This window comes from Rattus norvegicus, chromosome 2 (assembly GCF_036323735.1).
Source record: "Rattus norvegicus strain BN/NHsdMcwi chromosome 2, GRCr8, whole genome shotgun sequence".
NCBI lineage: Eukaryota > Metazoa > Chordata > Mammalia > Rodentia > Muridae > Rattus > Rattus norvegicus.
The window spans coordinates 143,731,588-143,754,051 of NC_086020.1; the positions used below are offsets into that span (position 1 = coordinate 143,731,588).

Genomic DNA, 22,464 nt, shown 5'->3' on the forward strand with positions numbered 1-22,464 from the left:
AGAAGCCCTTAAAGAGGAAACACAAAAATCCCTTAAAGAATTATAGGAAAACACAATCAAACAGGTGAAGGATTTGAACAAACCATCTAGAATTTAAAAATGGAAATAGAAACAAAAAAGAAATCACAAAAGGAGACAACCCTGGATATAAAAAAACCTAAGAAAGAGATCAGGAGTCATAGATGCAAGCATCACCAACAGAACACAAGAGATGGAAGAGAGAATATCAGGGACAGAAGATACCATAGAAAACGTTGACACAACAGTCAAAGACAATGTAAAATGCAAAAAGCTCCTAGCACAAACATCTAGGAAATCAAGGACACAATGAGAATATCCAACCTAAGGATAATAGGTATAGAAGAGAGTGAAGACTTCTTAACTTAAAGGGCCAGTAAATATCTTCAACACGTAAAACCTCTAGAACAAAAAGAAGCAAATATACCCAAGGAGTAGAAGGCAGGAAATAATCAAACTCAGAGCTGAAATCAACCAAGTAGAAACAAAAAGAACCATAGAAAGAATCAACAGATCCAGGAGCTGGTTCTTTGAGAAAATCAACAAGATAGATAAAACCTTAGCCAGACTAACCAGAGGGCACAGAGACAGTATACAAATTAACAAAATCAGAAATGAAACGAGAGACATAACAACAGAATCTGAGGAAATTGAAAAAAATCATTAGATCCTACTTCAAAAGCCTATATTCAACAAAATTGGAAAATCTATAGGAAATGGATAATTTTCTAGACAGATACCAGGTACCAAAGTTAAATCAGGAACAAATAAACCATCTAAACAGTCCCATAACTCCTAAAGAAATAGAAGCAATTATTAAAAGTCTCCCAGCCAAAAAAAGCCCAGGACCAGATGGGTTTAGTGAAGAATTCTATCAGACCTTCATAGAAGACCTAATACCAATATCATCCAAACTATTCCATAAACTAGACACAGACAGAGCACTACCAAATTCCTTCTATTAAGTCACAAATTCACTTATACCTAAACCATACAAAGACCCAACAAAGAAAGAGAACTTCAGATCAATTTCCCTTATAAATATTGATGTAAAAATACTCCATAAAATTCTCACCAACAGAATCCAAGAACACATCAAAACAATCATCCATCATGATCAAGTAGGCTTCATCCCAGGGATGCAAGGATGGTTCAATATATGCAAATCCATCAACATAATCCACTATATAAATGAACTCAAGGAAAAAAACACATGATCATGTCATAAGATGTTGAAAAAGCATTCAACAAAATTCAATACCTGTTCATGTTAAAAAGTCTTGGAAAGATCAGGAATTCAAGGCCCATACCTAAACATAGTAAAAGCAACATACAGGAAATCAGTACCCAACATCAATCTAAATGGAGAGAAACTTGAAGCAAACCCACTAAAATCAGGGACTACACAAGTCTGCCCACTCTCTTCCTACTTATTCAATATAGTACTGGAAGTCCTAGCCAGAACAATCAAACAACCAAAGGTGGTCAAAGGGATACCAATTGAAAAGGAAGAAGTCAAAATATCACTATTTGCAGATAACATGATAGTATACTTAAGTGACCCCAAAAGTTCCACCAGAGAACTACTAATCCTGATAAACAACTTCAGCAAAGTGGCTGGATATAAAATTAACTTAAACAAATCAATAGCATTCCTCTAGTCAAAGAATAAACAGATTGAGAAAGAAATTAGGGGAATAACACCCTTCACAATAGTCCCAAATAACATAAAATGCATTGGTGTGACTTTAATCAAGCAAGTGAAAGATCTGCATGACAAGAACTTCAAATCTCTAAAGAAAGAAATCAAAGAAGAGCTCAGAAGTTGGAAAAATCTCCCATGCTCATGGACTGGCAGGATTAAAATTATAAAAATGGCCATCTTGCCAAAAGCAATCTACAGATTCAGGCAATCTCCACCAAAATTCCAACTCAATACTTCATAGAGTTAGAAAGAGCAATTTGCAAATTCATTTGGAATAACAAAACACCCAGGATAGCAAAAACTATTCTCAACATTAAAAGAACTTCTGGGGGAATCACCATCCCTGACCTCAAGTTGTATTACAGAGCAATAGTGATAAAAACTGTCATTAGGATAAAATGGCAACCAACAGATTGGGGAAAGATCTTTACCAATCCTACATCCAATAGAGGGCTAATATCCAATATATACAAAGAACTAGAAAAGTTAGACTCCAGAGAATCAAATAACCCTATTAAAAATAGGGTACAGAGTTAAACAAAGAATTCTCAACTGAGGAATATCAAATGGCTGAGAAGTAGCTAAAGAAATGTTCAACATCCTTAGTGATCAGGAAAATGCAAATCAAAACAACCTGTGATTCTACCTTACACCAGTCAGAATGGCTAAGATCAAAAACTCAGATGACAACAGATGCTGGTGAGGATGTGAAGAAAAAGAAACACTCTTCCAGTTTTGGTGGGATTGCAAACTGGTACAACCACTGTAGAAATCAGTCTGAAGGTTCCTCAGAAAATTGAACATTCCACTACCTGAGGACCCAGATGTACCTCTCCTGGGCATATACCCAAAAGATGCCCCAAAACATATAACAAAGGCACATGCTCAACTATGTTCATAGCAGCCTTATTTATAATAATCAGAAGCTGGAAAGAACCCAGATGCCCTTCAACAGAGGAATGGATACAGCAAATGTGGTACATCTACACAATGAAGTACTACTCAGCTATCAAAAACAATGACTTCATGAAATTCATAGGCAAATGGAATGAGCTAGAAAATATCATCCTGAGTAAGGTAACCCAATCACAGACAAAAACACATGGTATGCACTCACTGATAAGTGGACATTAACCCAAAAGCTTGAATTACCCAAGATACAATATTCAGATCACATGAAGCTCAAGGAGGAGGACCAAAGTGCGAATGCTTCACTCATTCTTAAAAGGGGGAACAAATCTATTCATAGGATACATGGAGGCAAAGTTTGGAGCAGAGACTGAAGGAATGGCCATTCAGAGCCAGCCCCGCTTGGGTATACAGCCCATATATATACAGCCACCAAAACTAGATAATCTTGATGAAGCTAAGAAGTACATGCTGACAGGAGCCTGATATTGCTGTCTTCTGAGAGATTCTTCTTTATAAAGAAAATTACAAAATGTGTCACAATGAGCTCAATAGTTTTGTGTCAGCCCAACATAAGCTAGAGTCATCTGAGAGGAGGGAACCTCAATTAAGAAAATGTCTCAGCAATATCAGAAGCCTGCAGGGTATTTTCTTAGTGATGGATGGAGGAGGGCCCAGCCTATTATGGGTGTGTCCTGGGTTCTAAGAAGAACCATGGCTGGTGATGGTCCAGAGCATGACAAATGCCGAGGCGAATGCTCGCAGCCAACCACCATCGAACTGAGAACAGGGTCCTCATTGGAGGAGTTAGAGAAAGGATTGAAAGAGCTGGAGGAGCTTGCAACCCTATCAGAACAACAATACCAACCAACCAGAGGTCCCAGGGACTAAACCACCACCCAAAGAGTAAACATGGAAAGACCCATGGCACCAGCTGCATATGTAGCAGAGGATGGCCTTGTAGGGCACCAATGGGAAAAGAAGGCCTTGGTCCTGCCAAGGCTTGACATCCCAGGGTAGGGGAATGTCAGGGTGCCGAGGCAAGAAAAGGTTGGTGGTTGGGTCGGGGAACATCCTCACACAAGAAGAGGGAGGGTGAATGGGATAGGGGGTTTATTGATGGGAAACCGGGAAAGAGGATAACATTTGAAATGTAAATAAAAAATATCTAATAAAAAATAAAGAAGAAAATTGTAAGTTGAATTCAGACTCAAGAAAGACATAACCCAATCTGTATCAGACAGGAAAGTGTGTGTGTGTGTGTGTGTGTGTGTGTGTGTGTGTGTGTGTGTGTGTGTAAGAGAGAAAGAGAGGATTAATCAGACAGGAGCACAGATACTTACATTTATTAAACATTGAACACACGTCTTAGTCAGAGTTTCTATTGCTACAATAAAACACCATGACCAAAAAGCAAGTTGGGTAGGAAAGGGTTTATTTGGCTTACACATGTATATCACTGTTCATCATCAAAGAAAATCAGGACAGGAACTCAAACAGGGGAGAAACCTGGAGGCAGGAGCTGATACAGAGGTCTTGGAGGGACACTGTTTACTAGCTTGCTCCTTGTGACTTGCTCAGTTTGATTCCTTATAGAACCCAGGACCACTAGCCATGGTCCTTCTTAGAACCCAGGTCACACCCATAATAGGCTGGGCCCTCCTCCATCAATCACTAAGAAAATACCCTGCAGGCTTATGATATTATGGAGACATTTTCTCAGCTGAGGCTCCCTCCTCTCAGATGACTCTAGCTTATGTCAAATTGACATAAAACTATTTAGCACAATGTGACACATTTTGTAATTTTCTTTATAAAATTATACTTTAAATGTCGATACATTTTTTTTCTATCATAACCTAAGTGAAACCTTCTTCTCCTGCCCTATATTCCTACGGAGATTCAAGAACATATTTACTTAAAAGTGGTTTTCAATTTTTTATGATGGTGAAATTGTGTTATATAAGTTAGGAAAAATCAAGGAACATAGCGTAATATAACTCTAGTAAAACAGGCACAGGATTCACAAGAGTGAAGATCAGATTTGCAGTTGTGTAGAGAATCATTTCACCTGGCCTTCTTGCTCTCTACAGTACTAGGTACTGTTGCTGTGTTTCTGAGCTTAGTCATACACTGTCATCTCTACAGTACTGGCTATATACCTATGTGCTGCTGTGTTTCTGAGCTTAGCCTACAGTGTCTGGTTCAAGGCAAAGTCATGGCATCATTTTATTTCATCCACTTTTATTTCTTGAAGCAAAAAACAAAAATGAATAAAGAGACAAGTACTTTCATTTGTGTGCCACAATGACCTCTTGCTCATACATAAAAATGTAGCCAAATGTGGTAGGGTTTTAATTCAATCACTCAGGACATAGATTCAAGGCCAGTCTGAGATACCTGGCAAGTTCCAGGACAGCCAGAACTACAAAAAATAAAAATAAAAGAAGAAGGAAGGAAGAAAAAAGGATGGAAGGAAGATGAAAGAAAGAAAGAAAGAAAGAAAGAAAGAAAGAAAGAGAGGAAGGAAGGAAGGAAGGAAGGAAGGAAGGAAGGAAGGAAGGAAGAAAGAAAGAAAGAAAGGAAGAAAGAAAGAAAGAAAGGAAGGAAGGAAGGAAGGAAAAGAAATTTAAGTCAAGGACTTTGAAGCTTTCATTATGCAATATGATTCAGAGTTTTGAATACAGTAAAGGTTTTTAAGAGGCATGATTACCAAAGGAAATAAAAAATAAAACTTGAAGACAAAGTTTCAACCCATAACTATCATTTTAAAGTAGTTTTATGATTTCATTTAGCAGGTATAAGTTAAGAAATCCATGTAAATGGGTTAGAAGAAAGAATCAGAGATTAAGTTCAGCCCCAGCATTACTGACACATTCTCCTTGTCTGCTTCAGCGACAGACTATTTCTTTGAGACCACAAGATCATTTCTTGCCTCCTCAGACTTACTTAAGCCATTGAATTTTTTAAGTGATTTGCTATGCAGCTATAACTGATACAAAAGATGTAGTCTCTGGAAAACTAGTGTAACAGTCTTTCAACAAAATGGCTATTTAATACATGCACACATCTCTTCAATTTATTTTCCCCAGGGGTGGGCAGGAAAAGAATAGAAAAGCTGAGTGAGTTGGAAGGGGATCTTTTTGTTTCTCAACTTGGCTCGTTCCAAAGCTAGTAAATGAGCCAAGAGCCACATAGATGGCAATCGAAGGCACTGAAGGCTAAATAAATTCATCAAGTAAATATTACACAAATCTTGGGTCTGGACAGAGCAGGCCTCAAGTCTCATGGTGACTATGAGACTGTGCCCTCTTAGGGTTTGTCTGCAAGTATGTACATGTAAGAATGGAATGTGACCTAAACTTTCAGTATGTCACATCTCTCAAACATAATTGTCTAGGCTGTAGCCCGGGTTCCAAGTGATGTCATTTTTAAATGTTTATTTTTTCCTTGATGAAGAGGAGATGTGTTGCATTAAGTAGAATAATCCCTTCTTTCCTTGCTAGCTCCTGGCCTCTCCTATTTCCTGTGAAACTCCTGCCACTGGTTATATTTGAATATGTGAACAGCTTTCAATTCAGTTGTGAAGAAGTGATGGGTAGGTATTCTTTTATTAAGTTGAAGTGTAAAAGTACACTAAAGTTATAAGAATGTAGGCTTTTAGTATAGTTACTTTCAGGTAATTGGATATATGGTGAATCCAAAAAGAGTTGAAATGGCCATATCCTATGCTCACCATAGCTTAGTTTTATACTCCTGTGTGAATGGTTATTATCGCTCTCATCATTATTATCAGTTAATATTTTATGATGCCTTCATTAAGGGAAGGCATTGTAATAGGCACCGTCAAGGACTTTACCACTTTACCTTTCCAGAGGACAACGTCATAGAATGTAATGAGCGTCTCATTTTCTCTGTTAGGGCAGAGATAAGATTAAAGGTTTTGACATGATGATAAGTTTTTGAAAAAGATATTGCCCTGAAAAGCCAAGAGGAAGGCTTCAGAGCACTCACTTCCAAAGTCCTTCATGGGAAGAAATTAATTACAGGTGCTCATTGAGAAGAGGTCAAGAAACAGCGGGACATGGCAGAGAGGTTCAAGAAGAATGAAGCTTGAGAAACAGCCCCTGGAGTGAGTACGAGGTGCTGATGATGAGCTGTATGTAGTAAGACCAGATAGGAATCAGTTGACAGGAAGTTAGCAGATCAGAGTGGGCTGGGAAAAAAGAAGAGGGGTTTGACCCTAAAAGCAAATGAAAACATGAGGTGTCAGTTGAGAACAAAGTCAAAGGAAGATGTCCCCAATATAGAAGGAATTCAAAAATGAAACATTTTGCTAATCATTGAAGTTGACTAATGTATAAATAGGAATTCATTATACAGTCCTTTCTATTTGACATATCTATTTTAATGCCCTTAGAATTAAGTTGGTAAAATGGAGGCAAAAACTGAGCATGTGAGGAGAAAGTAAAGAAATGAATTACAAGAGAATATTGGATGTATAAGAGAGAAGAGCAGCTGGTGACACATCTTGGGTGTGGCACACTGAGAATAAGAGAATTTATGACACAAGAAAGACCCAGAAACATTAATGAAGCCAATGATAAAATGTAGGTTAAAGAGGATGGTGAGAAAACAAACAAAACTATAAAATGAAAGAGAAGGTAGAGGGGGTGCTCCAGGCTTCCATTTCAATAGAGGGAGGAGAAACTATGGCTTGGGGAGGAACTTAAAGACTGTGACACAGGGATGGGATGACAGTGATGGAATGCTACAGTAAATACACATCTGCTGATCGGCGGCAATCATCATGAGAGTCTAGCGAGCTAACACTGTAAGACACCCCATCACCACCCCAAGAGTACGAATGCTGGGAGCAGAGAGGCCCTCTAGGATTGCTAAATTGGAAGTGGTTGCCCCAAAACAGAAAGGTGTTACAGCAAGCAGCAGCTCTTTGGGGTGCCCACAGATAGCAATATAGGAATTCAAAGGGGAGGGGATAGTTAAAATGGCCACAAAAAGCAAAGTGGAAACTTAAGGAGGTGACCTCTGAAATGCCCATGAAGAACAAAGTGGGAACTCAAAGGGTGTAAGTAGACACCTGAGATGCACACAGAAAGCCAAGGAGCAAAGGGAGAATTCAGGGGCAGAGGACATCCATTTGATCCCAAACAAATACAACAATAAACACCCTGTGGCCCAAAGACTGCCCTTATGAACCTTGCTAGAAATGAGTTCTCAGGGCCCACTTTAGGCCTTCCAAGTCAGAGTCTAGATTTTAACAAGACTACAAATGATCTATTAGTTAGTCAGCCTTCAGTTACTATGACACATACTTACAAATAATTAACTTAATAAAAGAATAGGTTCATTTTAACACATAGTTTGGAAGTTTTAGCCACCATCGATTACTTCTGTTGTTTTGAGGTGTGTGCCAGGATAGCACATTATGGTTTGGTTTTATGTGATGGGACAAAACTGTTCACCTCATGGCTAATACATGACAAAAGAGGAAAAAATGAGTAGAGGCTCAACTATCTTCTTTAAGAACATGCCCTTTGGTGATTTGAAACCTCTCATTAATTCCCACATTATAAAATGGCCAAGCCCTTGCTTCCCAGTGGCACCAAGCTAGAGGTCATCCCTCTGATTCATGGCCATGTAAGATCCAGACTGTGGTGATTCATATACACACTCCGTTTAAGAAGTACTGATTAATAACTTTGCCAGACACTTTCATAGAACTACAGAGAGTCACAGAATTGATTGACTAAGCTTCTGTTTTAGTAAGATTAAGAGACACCCCATAGCAACTCTTATAAAGGAAAACATTTCATTGGGGCTGGCTTATAATTCTGAAGTTTAGTCTATTACCATCATGGCAAAAGCCTGCATGTGGTATACACATGCAGACATGGTGTTGGAGAGGGAGACAAGAGAGATAAGAGTTCTACATCTGGATCATCAGGCATGGGGTGTGGGGGGTGGAGAAAGAGAGATTGAGACCAAGAGCCAGCCATTAGGCCTGGATTGAACTTCTGAGACCACCAAGCTCATTCTCAATGACACAACTATTCCAACAAGGTCACATCTCCTAATCTTTATAAATACTGCCACTCCCTATAAGCTTATAGGGACCATTTTTATTCAAACCACCACTGTCTCAATTACAAACTATAAGAGATAGATACTATGTATGGTTACTAAGGACCCAGACCTAAAAGTTCCTACCCTAGAGCCTGTCTACATTTGCCTCTGGACTCATTCATTTGTGGACAATAGACACTCCACAATGTTTCTGTGGATCTAGTAAACGATGTAGCCTCAGCTCAGTCCCCTCAGCCTGCCCTAATGGCTGTACTACCTTAGGATTTGGGCCCTGTAGACTAAGGATTCATCATAAACACACAAACAAGATGTTAAACCTCACCCTTCCCCCCAAATCACCAGTTCCTTAGTAATGTTCCCTCAAGAAGAACAACTTAGATGAAATTTAAGACACTGAATTGACAAGAACAATTCTAAATACACTCAATGAATTCAAAACATTCAAAGAGGACACAAGAAAATACACCAAAATGAACTTAAAAGAAGACAGGGGAAAAACGCCATCTGGAACCCTGGTGCACGGAGGCTCCCGGAAAGAGCGGCGCAGATCTTCCCGGTTGCTGCCGCCGCGGAGAGGACTTAGGCAGTACCCCACGAGCAAACTTGAGCCTTGGAACCACAGGTAGGACCAACTTTTCCCCTGCAAGAAACCTACCTGGTGAACTCAAGACACAGGCCCACAGGAACAGCTGAAGACCTGTAGAGAGGAAAAACTACACGCCCGAAAGCAGAACACTCTGTCCCCATAACTGGCTGAAAGAAAACAGGAAAACAGGTCTACAGCACTCCTGACACACAGGCTTATAGGACAGTCTAGCCACGGTCAGAAATAGCAGAACAAAGTAACACTAGAGATAATCTGATGGCGAGAGGCAAGCGCAGGAACACAAGCAACAGAAACCAAGACTACATGGCATCATCGGAGCCCAATTCTCCCACCAAAGCAAACACTGAATATCCAAACACACCAGAAAAGCAAGATCTAGTTTCAAAATCATATTTGATCATGATGCTGGAGGACTTCAAGAAAGACATAAAGAACTCCCTTAGAGAACAAGTAGAAGCCTACAGAGAGGAATCGCAAAAATCCCTGAAAGAATTCCAGGAAAACACAATCAAACAGTTGAAGGAATTAAAAATGGAAATAGAAGCAATCAAGAAAGAACACATGGAAATAACCCTGGACATAGAAAATCAAAAGAAAAGACAAGGAGCTGTAGATACAAGCTTCACCAACAGAATACAAGAGATGGAAGAGAGAATCTCGGGAGCAGAAGATTCCATAGAAATCATTGACTCAACTGTCAAAGATAATGTAAAGCGGAAAAAGCTACTGGTCCAAAACATACAGGAAATCCAGGACTCAATGAGAAGATCAAACCTAAGGATAATAGGTATAGAAGAGAGTGAAGACTCCCAGCTCAAAGGACCAGTAAATATCTTCAACAAAATCATAGAAGAAAACTTCCCTAACCTAAAAAAAGAGATACCCATAGGCATACAAGAAGCCTACAGAACTCCAAATAGATTGGACCAGAAAAGAAACACCTCCCGTCACATAATAGTCAAAACACCAAACGCACAAAATAAAGAAAGAATATTAAAAGCAGTAAGGGAAAAAGGTCAAGTAACATATAAAGGCAGACCTATCAGAATCACACCAGATTTTCGCCAGAAACTATGAAGGCCAGAAGATCCTGGACAGATGTCATACAGACCCTAAGAGAACACAAATGCCAGCCCAGGTTACTGTATCCTGCAAAACTCTCAATTAACATAGATGGAGAAACCAAGATATTCCATGACAAAACCAAATTTACACAATATCTTTCTACAAATCCAGCACTACAAAGGATAATAAAGGGTAAAGCCCAACATAAGGAGGCAAGCTATACCCTAGAAGAAGCAAGAAACTAATTGTCTTGGCAACAAAACAAGGAGAATGAAAGCACACAAACATAACCTCACATCCAAATATGAATATAACAGGAAGCAATAATCACTATTCCTTAATATCTCTCAATATCAATGGCCTCAACTCCCCAATAAAAAGACATAGATTAAGAAACTGGATACGCAATGAGGACCCTGCATTCTGCTGCCTACAGGAAACACACCTCAGAGACAAAGACAGACACTACCTCAGAGTGAAAGGCTGGAAAACAACTTTCCAAGCAAATGGTCAGAAGAAGCAAGCTGGAGTAGCCATTCTAATATCAAATAAAATCAATTTTCAATTAAAAGTCATCAAAAAAGATAAGGAAGGACACTTCATATTCATCAAAGGAAAAATCCACCAAGATGAACTCTCAATCTTCATCTTCGGTTGGTTTATATACAAGTGTGCAATTTCTAGGCTTGAAAGTAAAATGATGCTATCTGGTGCTGGATAGAGGAGCCTTATTTTTTATTATGGCAGCTTGCTATTTTTGTAATATGGTGATTTGGTTGAACACATTAAAGTACAGTAGTAACTGATCTCCCCCTCTTCCTGGATGAGTGAGGAGATGATTAAATGTTGATGTCAGCATCCATGAGCATATTCAGATGAGCTTCTGCTTCTGTTGAAAAGGATGCTGTGTTTGATTGTGGTCCGAAGCTTTGAAGCACTACTTGGCATCTCCTTCCTTGGAGGTCTCACTGTTTAAACATAACAGATTTGATAGCTTGTTGGTAAGGTGAGGTCCAGCTTGTCTCCACTAGGTCATCTTCATGTGAATCCGGTGGTTATATGGTTTTGTTCTAGGGATATTTCATTTTTTTTAATAACGGTTTTAGCTGACATTCATGGAGAGAATGAATCCTTAGAACTGTGCCACTAGTGAAAGGAAATCCTGTCTAGAGTATGTTTCTTTACAAAGCTGTGTCACACCATCCTTTGGGCCCTCTGCTGGAAAAGTAGAATCAAGTCTCAAATAATGCCTTTTAAATTGTATCCTCTAGTATTATAGATGTAGGACAGTACTGTATCATACCTCTGTGGATGTAAAATAGCTTGTACCTGCTTTATGATACGTAGTAGTGACCGTGCTTTATCAGAGCTGTTTTTAATGATGTTGCTCAGAATGTTTTCTTTCCAGATGATGATTGAGAAGCTAATTTAAAAAAAAAAATGGTGCCAGGTACCACAAGAGTAACAGAACTGTGCTGTTTTCTCGGGTTTTGTATTTTTTACTTTTTTTTTTTTTTTTTAATGGAGTGTGCTGGATGTCTCTACAGTTTTGTTCAGATGACTGCAGAACCTGGAAAAGCTGTTGCTGCTGTTGATGCATAACACACTGCTATTATTGGTCTTTTTATATAAATATAAATATATATATACAGATATATAATTTGAATTTTTTGAAACTTTACCTGTGCTGTCAACTTTCGAAAAAAGTATCCCCGTTTACTGTGTTGAGTTGGCACTGTACAGAAATTAACAGCCATATTGGTCTAGAAATGTTGAACTTAAGTTTTTTCCATTTGTACAGGGGTAACACACTGTATTAAATATGTAAGGTCTTATATACGTGGGTTTGATTACAAAAACTAATAAAGTATTCTCTAAATAAAAAAAAATGAAAAAGAAAAAAAAAAGAAAAAAAAAAAGAAGACAGGGATACAATGATTAAAGTGCAAGAAAACACAAATGGCTGAATGAAAAAAAAAACAATGAAAATGTGAAAATTAAATATACAGAGAAATACTTGTCAGGTGTGGTGGTGTGGTGGTGCACAACTTTAATCCTAGCATTCAGGAGGCAAAAACAGGCTTAGCTCTACAAGTTCAAGGACAGCCTAGACTATATGAGTTCCAGGCTAAACCTAGGTATGTGATAAGAACAAAGACAGACAGACGGACAGACAGACAGACAGACAGAAGATAGAATGTCTGAAGACAAGTAGAAGAACTGGATCACTCAATCAAAGAAAATGATGTTTTTAAAACCTCACAAAAAGAATACGCAGGAAGTTTGGGACACTATGAAAATATCTAATCTATGAATTATTGACAAAGAAAAGACACTAGAGGAATATACCGCCACTATGATAACTCTACAGAAGGTACCAAGGGAAATATTTTGGGCTGAAAAGAGAGATTAAAACACAAAAAGCCATAAAATAAAAATGGTAAGTACTAGGACAGTTAATCAAAGGAGATATAAGAAAACACCACAAAAAAAGGAAGAAAGAAAGAGAAAAGAAGGAAGAGGAGGGGGAGCAATACTTAACCTGCATGGGGAGATACCACCATGATCACAAAAATGTTTTGTTGTTGTTAGGTTGTTGTTGTTGTTGCTTTTGGGGTGTGTGTGTGTGTGTGTGTGTGTGTGTGTGTGTGTTGTTTGTACAAGGTTTAGCCGTTGCACTCTGGATGTGCTGACCCCTACCATTTCTCCAAATGTGGAAAACTAGACTACATAACTTGTGGTAATAAAACACACACACACACACACACACACACACACACACACACACACACACACACACAATAAGGCCAAGAATTAATATGGATCTTTCAATAACCCTAAATATTAATCCCAATACAGTTATGAGGGCAGATTTCAATAACCTGCTCTCATCTCACCAAGCCAGATCATTCTGACATAAAACAAACAGAGACATTGGACATAAACATCACCATAAATCAAATAGATTTAACAGACACTAATTAGTACACATATGAAGCTACAGAAAAGGCTCTACAGTTAAGAATGCTTACAACTAGTGAAGAGGGTCAAGATGCAGTTCCCAGCATCCACATTGCAGCTCACGGCCATCTGTAACTGTGGTTCTCAGGAATCTGATTCTCTTGCCTGGTCTTGCTTCTTCATGCACATAATAAAGATGCACAAACTAAGACAAATGTTTATTTAAAAAATAACTCGTGTACTTCTCAGCAAGTCATGTACTATCTCTCAAATAGAGTACATATTGGGATATAAATCAAGCTTCAAACAATATAAGAAACATGAAATAACAATCCTTATTCTATCTGATCACAGCAGAATAAAGCTAGATCTCAACAGCAAGAAAAACTACAGAAGACACACAAACACTGAAATTAAGCGACACACTATTGAATGTGGTCTCACTAAAGAAATTAAAAAAGAAAAAATTTAAAATCCCAGAACAGTATAAAATTAAAACGCAAGACTAAAATATCTGAGGAACACAATAAAGGTGGTTCCAAAAGATAATTCAATTATACTGAATGTTTATATAAATAATCTTTACAGATCCCAAATAAATTACTTAAGTTTTTAGTAATATCAATAATAAATAAACTCCAAAGCAGTAGACAGAAATAATTAAGATAAGACCATTACAACAGACATCATTGAATTTTATAAAATAATGAATGTATACATTTAAAAGAACTATACACCACTAAATTGGATTTTCTAGATGCATATAACACACCAAAATTAAACCAAGATAAAATAAACAATTTAAAAGACCTGTAACTGACAGTGATGAGGCAGAAATAAAATGTCTCCCAACTAAAAAACATAAAAGCTAGATGAATCCACTGCAAAATTCTACCAGAACATCATAAAAAGGTCTAACATCAATATTTCTCAAATTATTCCATAAACAAGAGAAGAAAAGTCTTCAAAATTCTTCTTATAAAGTTGGTAATACCAAAGACAAAACAAAAATAGAAATTTCCCTGATATAGATGGATGCACAGTTTCTAATAAGATACTGGCAAGGCAAATTGAAGATTGCATTAGAAAGATCACTCATTATGACCTTTGTTACTTCATTCCAGAGATACAGGGACAGTTCAACACACATAAATTAGCCAATGTAGTACATTCCATAAGTGGATTGAAAGTCAGAAGTCACGTGACAAAATCCAACATCTTTGTATTTTAAAAAAGAGGCTAGAATGGAGATGAGATTTGTCAACATCACAGAAGCTACAGCCAACAGTGTACTAGGTAAAGGAAAACTCACAGCATTCTCACCAAACTCAGGAGCAAGACAAGGGTGTCCATGCTCCCCAATCCTCTTACATAGAGTGAGTGATGTCTTAGCTACAGCAATAAAACAAGAGAAGGAAATAAAACGATACAAATAGAAGCAAACAAAATTACTTCCAATTGTACACGGTATGATTCTATACCAGGAGAGAACTTAACAACTCCACCAAGAAAACTCTTGAAGTGATTAACTCTGTCAACATACTGGAAGGACAGGAAGTTGGCACACACCGTCAAAATCAATGATCATCTTATAATACCAATGAAAGGCATACTGAAAAAGAAACAAGCCAGGAAGCAATCTCACTCACAACACCCTCAAAAATACTTAAGAGTACATCTAACCAAGTAAATGATAGGCTTTTTAAAATAATTTTAATCTCTCTCCCTCTCTCTCTCTCTCTCTCTCTCTCTCTCTCTCTCTCTCTCTCTCTCTCTCTGTGTGTGTGTGTGTGTGTGAGTGTGTGTGTGTGTGAGTGTGTGTGTGTGTGTGTGTGTGTGTGTGTGTGTGTGTGTGTGTGTGTGTTATGGCTAAAGACAGTGAAAACTATGTTTCCTAGTTGTTTGCATTTCTTCTTTTGATAGTGTTATTTCCATAGCCCATTTTGTAATTAGGTTTTTTTTCCCTAGTATTTTGTGCAGGATAAGAGACACAGATCTAGTTGCATTTTCTACATGTTGATATCCAGGTTTCCAAGCACAATTTGTTAAAGATATCATCCTCTCATTAATATGTATTTTTGTTAACGATCAAAAATCAGGTAGTTGTCATTGTGTAGACTTATATGTGGGTTCTTTGTTCCATTGATTTCTCTTTATGTGTTTGTTTTTTATGTCAATACCACATCGTTTGTTTTTATTACTATGACTTTGGGATATAACTGAAGTCAGATATGATGACAGCTCCTGAAGCATTGCTTCTGTTATGGATTGGCTATTCTTGGTCTTTGTTCTTCCATATGTATTATAAAATGTTTTCTCTGTGTCTGCAAAAAATGGCTCTGGAATTTGATTGGGATCATATTGAGTTTATACATTGCATTTGGTAAGGCAGACATTTTCAGCAAGATTAATTCTATTCTGTGAGCACAGGAGAACTTTATGTCTCCTGGTGCCTTTCTCAGTTTCTTTCACCAATGTCGTGGCTTTAATTGTATAGTTATAATTCTGACAAAGAATCAATGTCTGGAATATCCCAAGAACTCAAAAACCTAAACACCAGGAAAAAAATAACTGAATTACAAATGGGCTATCAAATAAATAAAAGTATCAAAAGAAGAAGAACAGGCAACTATGAAACAATGTTTTCAACATCTTTAGGCATTAGAGAGAGAGAGAGTGAGAGAGAGAGAGAGAGAGAGAGAGAGATTCAAACTATTTAACAGTCCATCCTATGTCAGTCAAAATAGGTATCATCAAAACTATAAATTACAACACAGGCCTGTAAAGATGGCTCAGTGGTTAAGAGCACTTGCTATTCTTGTAAAGTAACCAGTTTGGTTCCCAGCACCCTCATGATGACTCACAACTACCTGTAAATCCAGGTCCAAGGAACCTGATACCCCTCTGGCCTCCACAGGAACTCCACACTTTGTACACATAAAGGGAAAACACTTAAACACAAAAAATAAAAAATTTAAAAATTAAAAAATATAAACAACAAATACTGGCATGGATGAAGAGAAAGGGGTAGCCTTCTACAGTTTTGGTGGGAGTTTAAACTAGTTCAATAACTTTGCAAACCAATCTGGAGGTAAAATTCATAAGTAGGACATTCACCACTTGACTAGTCTACATATCAAGTTCCAGGAGCTACATAGTGAGGTCCTGTTTCCAAAAACAAACAAACAACAAAAATAAGAACAAAATCTATTGGACATCTACAGTCTGCCATGTGCTGTACTCCATACTACTAACAACCACCCAAGTATATTCTCTACTTCTCAATTCTGCAGCTTATTGCCAGAAGAAGATGCTTGTGATTGTAGATCAGCCTTGAGAGCTTGTGAGGTTCATCTAAACTTTGGGTCTCTGTGAATAAGAACAGATCTGAAGTTAATGATGGTCCTCCTTCAAACTTGACTTCTATATTCTACTATATTCTATGTTCTTCTATATTCTTCTATATTCTATGGCACAATTGTGACAGAATATAGTCCTGTGTTGAATCTGGTTACAACACCAACCTACTTCCTTTTGAAATTTGGTCTTACCATTTTTCCTGCCTCAGAATTTAGTCTTGACCTACAATTTTGACTCTCTTCACCTAACCATTTTGCAACGGAGGATCATCCCATAAAGTCAGTATAGTTATGTAGCCAGAGTTTTCCTGAAGGAATATAGCAAATATAACCAATGCCTAAAGGAAATAACTCAAGAGAGAAAAGATTCATTTTTTTCTCTCTGTCGGAGTTTTGCTCCATTGTTTTAAGGCTGTGGCTGAGCAGAAACACCATGGAGAAAGGATATGGCAAGGGAAAAATTGTTTGCATGGAAACCAGGAAGCAAGGAAAAGCAACAGGAAGAAGAGTCCTGAGTGAAGTTATATACTTCAAAGACATTCCCTCTGTGGCCTTCTTCCTCTAACCTAGCCCCACCTCCCACAGTGTTACTACCTCTAAACCATGTAGTCAAATTTAGGATTTATTTATTAGATAAACTGTTTATTAGGAAGATCACAACCTACACAACACAATCATCTGTAGAAGCACCAGCAGAGACACCTCAACAGATGTAATTTATTTATAATCCCTAGTTATCTTTCAAGAGAGCTCACAGTTCACATGAAATGAAAGCATCTTTAGGCAATATGGTTACATCTGCCCTCGACCTTCTTACTTGTTTCTCCTTCTATCAGATGAACAGAAACTCTGACACATATGGGCTTGAGTCCAGGTACTAGTTTCTAACTGTGTGATCTTGAACAGGCTCCTTACCTCTCTGAGCCTCAGTTTTCTTCCACGGAACAACTCATAATTTGCTATGTGTTTTTTAGACTACTGTATTGCACCAAACTAGCATACCTACTCTCATAGTTAGGGTTTCTATTGCTGTGATAAAACACCATGACCAAAAAGCAAGTTGGGGAGAAAAGAGCTTTTTTTGGCTTACACTTTCTGAGCACTATTCATCAAGGAAGGAAATCAGGACCAAAACTCAAACAGGGTAGAATCCTGGAGGCAGGAGCTGATGCAGAGGCCATGAAGGGATGCTGCTTACTGGCTTGCTCCCCATGGCTTGCTCAGCCTGCTTTCTTATAGAGCCCAGGATCATCAGAACAGAGACAGCACTATCCACAATGGACTGGGCCCTCCCCCAACAATCACTAATTAAGACAATGCCTCATAGTTGGATGTTATTAGAGCATTTTTCTCAAATGAAGTTCCCTCCTTTCAGATAGCTGCTTTATGTATCAAGTTGACATGAGAGTTGCCAAGATACCTACTTCCTCCTACTAGTTAGGAGATCTTGGCCAAGTTATCTAACTTCTCTATGCTTCGGTTTCCTTCTGACAGAAATACAGACTGAAATGAAATTTGCTTTATACAGTTATCATGAGAAAACTATTGTTCCACATCTGTTTTAGACCAAGTTTCATTGCTATAACAAAATACTAGAGACCAGGTAGTGTATAAAGGATAGAAATTTGACTCACATTTCTAGGGACTAGGAAAATCAAGAGTATGGTACCAACATCTGGTGAGACATCAAGCTATTTCATAATCTGAAGGAGGACATCATATAGTTGGGCAGATCTCCTTAGCCCAGATACCCTTTTCTCTTTTTTAAAGTCAGTAATGTGATCATGGGAACCTCACTTATATGACCCCAACTAATCCTAATTGTCTCCCACATGTTCCACTTCTAAATACCATTTGCATACTAACTTGAAGATTGGGTTTCCTACACATGACCTACTGAGTAACACTAACTTAAGCAGCATCAATAAGAATGAAATACACTTCCTATTGTATTTATTATTGTATTCCTATTAGTATTTATTTTCCTCATCTTCTTTTCTTATAAGCACCATCTATTTTCAGATGTCTGTAGTGCATAGCATATAAATTGTCAATATTCTGAAAAATATAAATGGTGTTATGAAAACCAAAACTGGCACCTGCAGAGGCTAACATAGTTAAAACAGTTTCTTATGATATATGCTTATGCATACGCTTATGATATGCACTTATACATATATCTTTTATTTTTTATTTTCAAATATATGTATGTGAATTGCTTAGTGTTGGGGAAAATAAGTTTTTTTTTTCTTTTTAATTGGGAGAAAGTTGTACATAGTGGTGAATGCTGCGTAAACCAGTACTCAGAAAATTGAAGTAGAAGGATTACAAATTTAAGGCCAGCTAGGACTGCATAGTGATACTCTGTCTCAAAACAAAAAATAAGAATGACCATTACCTGTACAAAGATGTCTTAGTTAGGGTTTACTGCTGTGAACAGACACCGTGACCAAGGCAACTCTTATAAGGACAACGTTTAACTGGGGCTGGCTTACAGGTTCAGAGGTTCAGTTCATTATCATCAAGGTGGGAACATGGCAGCATCCAGGCAGGCATGTGCAGGAGGAGCTGAGAGTTCTACATCTTCATTTGAAGCCTGCTAGAAGAAAACTGACTCTGAACACAGCTCCAACGCTCACTCCCACAGTGATACCTTCCTCCAACAAAGCCACACCTTCAAATAGTGCCACTCCCTTGGCCATGCAAATTCAAACCACCACAAAAGACACAGACCAAGAGTGTTGAAGCATGTAGTCAGATTTATGGGCTAAGAAAAATGCAGTGTTAAAATGTTTCTGCATTAAGTTGGAATGGAGCAGTCAGTGTGCCTGTGTGGAGGAATGAAAAAAAAAATTCTTTAAACATTTAATGTGAGATTTTAAGCCTAGTTTCCTTTAAAATCCACATGTGTGTTTAGTTTCGAAGATGAGATATTTCAGTTATTGCCATTTGACTTCACAGATAGTGCAAGAGAAATGAGTTCTTGTTGAGAGCAACTTTCACCTGTAAGCATGGTAACATGGGTAAATGCTGAAACAAATCAATATTGGAACTGGTTGCTCAGGACAGACTTATGGCCAATGCTCAAGTCTCTCCAAAAGGTTATGGCTATGCCCTTTTGTACTAAGACCAGTGCTAAAGAAGGCCACACAATACCCCTTTGAGCCACGAGGCAAGATTAACTTTGCATTTATGAATTCAGAATTTGAAGCTAACTGACATGTTGACTTTGGGTATATACAGCAATTGCTAGATTCTAAGTCCAAGCCTTGGCACAAGCCATAGCACAGTATCTGCCTTCTAGAACTTCTCTGAGTGAATGCATGAATAACATGGAGCAGAGAAGCAAGCATATCTGACATGCAGGAAGTTCTATGGACCCGGAGGTGGTTTGAATAAGAATAGCCCCATGGGCTCATGTATTTGAATGCATAGTCACTAGGAAGTATAACTCTTTGATAGGATTAGAAGGATTAGGAAGTGTGGCCTTGCTGGGGAGGGACGTTTGTCACTAGGGGTGCTTTGTCACTGGCTGTGGGATTTGAGGTTTCAATATCTCATGCAAGGTCCAGTGTCTCTCTTCTTCAGATTAGATGTAGCTCTCTGCTATTGTTCTTGTGCTTATAGCTTTGCTCCTCGCTGTGATGATAATGGACTGACTCTCTGAAGCTGTAAGGAAATCCCAATCAAATGATTTCCTTTGTAAGACTTGCCTTGGTCTCTTCACAGCAATAGAACAGAGACCAAGGCAGATCCTGTGAAACCTGCAGTGACTCCAGATTCTGAAATAGGAAGAGAAGGCTGGAGTGAGACTCTGTCCTCCAGTTCTTCATTTGCTCCCTTAGTGGTTAAGTCTATTCCAGGCCAATGACTCTTGTAGTAATTCTCATAATTAAATGACCTGGGCATGAAAAGGCTAGCCATGCCAGTCAAAGTCCACTGTTCACTTGAAGAACAGCTGGTTTATTATTCTTCTAGTCAGGGGATGCAAGACGGTTCCCAAGCCTTCTCTCAGTTCCCACCCTACATGCACATCCATCTCCTCATGCTCTACAAATCATGCTCAAATCATCTCTGCCTTACCATTGTTAAATTTCCTTCTATCTGCCAGCACATGCTATAACATGACCCTTTGAGAAATAAGCAAGCTCCAAATTTTCTAAAGAGTGTACTAAGAAATTCTGATCAGATGCTATAACAGAAGGGTTCAATGGATATAAAGTTAGTGGCACTGGGTATTACATTCACAAACCAAGTTAAAACCCTAAACTTTTCTACCATTTGGAGCTCTGGCTTTGCTCTATTGAGTTTCCCCAACACATCAACTATATAAAGATTTTTGTTTTATTGTTTGAGAACATTTTCTCCTCTCCAATTCCTCTCTTAATCCTACCCAGCTCTACTCCCAGCTACTTTCCTCCCTGATTTTATGTACTCATAAAACAAAACAAAAACACAGAGTCAGGTCAGGCATGGTGGTGCAAGATTTTAATCCAGCACTCAGATGGCAGAGGCAGGTGGATTTCTGTGAATTCAAGGCCAGCCTAATCTACAGAGTGAGTCCCAGGACAGCCTGGACTACATAGAGACCCTGTCTCAAAACAAACACCAATGCACCTGTACGTGCATCGGGGTAGGACTATATACTAAAGTATTGTTAGTGTCTCAGGGGCTGAATTCCAAATGAAAACTAACTCCCTTATCCCTAGTCCCCTGCTGCCATCACTCCAATAGCTCCTTAGGTGATAATGGACATTGTGAGCCCCGCCCCTTCTATTCTGGAAATTTTTATGGTTTCATTTTGTGCAGGTCATCCTAGTTTCTGTGAATTTATGTGTGCAATAATACTGTCACATGCAGAAAATACTGTTCCACTACACACATTGTCCCCTCTTGTTTTTCCAGTCTTTCCCCTTGCTTTCTTCTACCATCATCTCTGAACTTTGTACAGAATTCCCACTTAGAGCAATAAAGGACTCATAGTCTCTTATTCTATGCGTGCTTGCTATTTGTGGGTCTCAAAGCAAAGTCATCTGATGCAAGTTAATAGACGCACTAGTCTATATTATAAAGATAAGAACTTGGGCAGCTTATCTATCGCTAGATCTACTTCTTAGTAGAATAATATTAGGTTCTTCCCCTAGGGTTTTTCGGTTTGGTGCCTAATGAATAATACTAAGCACGAGTTGCATTATTATAGAAGATTTCTTGAAAGAAGTGACTGCTGGTAACACGTCTGGAGAGATTAAAGATAAAAGGTGGGAAAGTCGGAGAAGGAAGGAGGGAAGCTTGTCCACAAAGGATGTTGACTGGGTTTCTATCTTAGCCTGGGTGTGGACCTCTCACAGGCCTCCCAGCTCTTCAGTATAGACTGATTCCAGGTCTATCTCTGGCAAATAAATCTTGCTGACACTTACAAGCACCTCAGCAAAGTTGGCTTGCTTCTCGGCTTCTTCTCAGCCCCTCACTGGTATTTTCTATCATTTTTCTGCCACCCTTCTGGGACCTTAGGAAATAAGTTTTAGCAGTCTCTTGCAAGGCAAGCAAAGACCAGGACCTGAAATGTATCGGTGTGGAGCCGAACGTAAAAGTGTGGAGTGCCTCCTCATCTCTTTCCGTATGCTCAGTACCTATGGACAACCTCCTTTCCAGCAAGCAAAAGACATCGGTAAAGGGACGAATATCTACTTTTCTGCAAGCTAAAAATGCTGCTTGCCTTTCAGCGTGCGAAT

General features: G+C 38.5%; 1 protein-coding gene across 3 annotated transcripts in view; it reads left to right on the forward strand.

Annotated features, from left to right (window-relative positions):
* The window catches only part of Tm4sf4 (transmembrane 4 L six family member 4), a 51,064-nt gene that overhangs the window by 11,368 nt on the left and 17,232 nt on the right, over positions 1–22,464 (forward strand). For 2 of the 3 annotated variants that reach the window (XM_063281154.1, XM_039101566.2), the window contains one exon: positions 6,139–6,230. The exons of the other annotated variant lie outside the window; for it this stretch is intronic. The gene's annotated coding sequence lies outside the window, so the exon portion shown is untranslated. The remainder of the gene's footprint in view (positions 1–6,138; positions 6,231–22,464) is intronic. 3 annotated transcript variants of the gene reach the window in all.